We start from the raw sequence: 1,660 nt of genomic DNA, 5'->3' as shown, positions 1-1,660 counted from the left end.
TGAAGGCTTACATTCATCCCATTTCATACCAAATTGGCAAAAAGTGAAGTGAACAGAGAAAAAAAATCAAAAATCATTACAAAGAACGCTAGACATGCAGTCAATATTACAGAGAACTGGTTGTTTGTTAAGTACAAGAAACTTTCATTTATTTTTTAGAAGAAAAGTATCAAATAATAATTCAAAATTAAAAAGAAAGCTGACATAACCAATTAAAACTTGAATTTCTACAATACATGTATTAGGCTCTAGTGCTCTAAATTTGTCAATTATTTACACCCAATCTAATTAAAAACCGATCTCTCATCGCTCCTGTTTCTGATATGTCGCGTGGGAGATCTAACGAAACCCGCTTTGAGGTCACATGTGAGTGAACTAAAAGTTATGAATTTATAAAGATATGCAAATGAGTTTACGACCTATTAATAAGCCAATCAAAAAAGTTTATGAATTATTTTGACTGACGATTTCGTCGTAAATAAAATGAGTTACATCCCTTTGCCTTACGTTAAACTTCCAAGATCGTGGAAGACTCAATTTCATTGGTCGAAAAAGACACACCTACGAGGTCACTCACATGTGACCTTAAAGCGGGTTTCGTTAGATCTCCCACGCGACATATCAGAAACAGGAGCGATGAGAGATCGGTTTTTAATTAGATTGATTACACCAACCATCTATTAATATTGATGTAATTCTTTTGACAATGGAAACAATATTAAGGTTGACCAATTTTAACACAATAAAACTAATATTTGAACAGTTTTGATCCCTTGACAGAGTCAAAAATCCAGACATAGTTATGCTGTTTCCCTCGTCAGACAATGACAATATAGTTACCCTACTGCATTTAGTATTAGATAAAAGACCAAAACACAAAAAATAATTTTAACCACTAAGATATGAAAATGAGGTTAGGGTCAGATGACACTAAATTGCCTTGCGACTCTTGCCAGTTGGACTTGTACATCTTACAATCAATCCATACACTAAATATAGTTGACTAAAAAAAAACAGACCAACACACAAAACTAAACCCTGAAAAATGAACCATGAAAATGAGGGCAAGGTCAAATAAAACCTGCCACACTGACATAGATATAGAAAGATGTGGTGTGAGTGCCAATGAGACAACTCTCCATCCAAATAATAATTTATAAAAGTAAACCATTATAGGTCAATGTACTGCCTTCAACATGGAGTCTTGGCTTACATCGAACAACAAGCTATAAAGGTCCCCAAAATTACTAGTGTAAAACCATTCAAACGGGAAAACCAACAGTCTAATGTACATGTACATCGTAAAATATTTCAATACACCAAATATAGTGTAGTGGAGAAAAAAAAAGACCAAAACACAAAAACTTAACTTTAACCACTGAACCAGGAAAATGAGGTCAAGGTCAGATGGCACCTTATTAACATTTATAGAATTCAAACATATTTGGAGCTCTCTGCTATGCATTTCAGATATTAAGCTGAATTTAGACTTGCGGTATACTTGTAGGATCAAGATTTGAAATTATTATGTCTTGTAGGAGTTCTGACCCCTGTTCATATTTTATTAGCTGTAGACTAGACATACAAAGTTATTTCACAAAAACATCATTTATAAAGATAAAAGAAGATGTTAGGTATACACAACCCAATGACGCAAATA

Source organism: Mytilus galloprovincialis, chromosome 1 (genome assembly GCF_965363235.1).
Source record: "Mytilus galloprovincialis chromosome 1, xbMytGall1.hap1.1, whole genome shotgun sequence".
NCBI classification, from domain to species: domain Eukaryota; kingdom Metazoa; phylum Mollusca; class Bivalvia; order Mytilida; family Mytilidae; genus Mytilus; species Mytilus galloprovincialis.
This window is presented reverse-complemented; position numbering follows the sequence as displayed.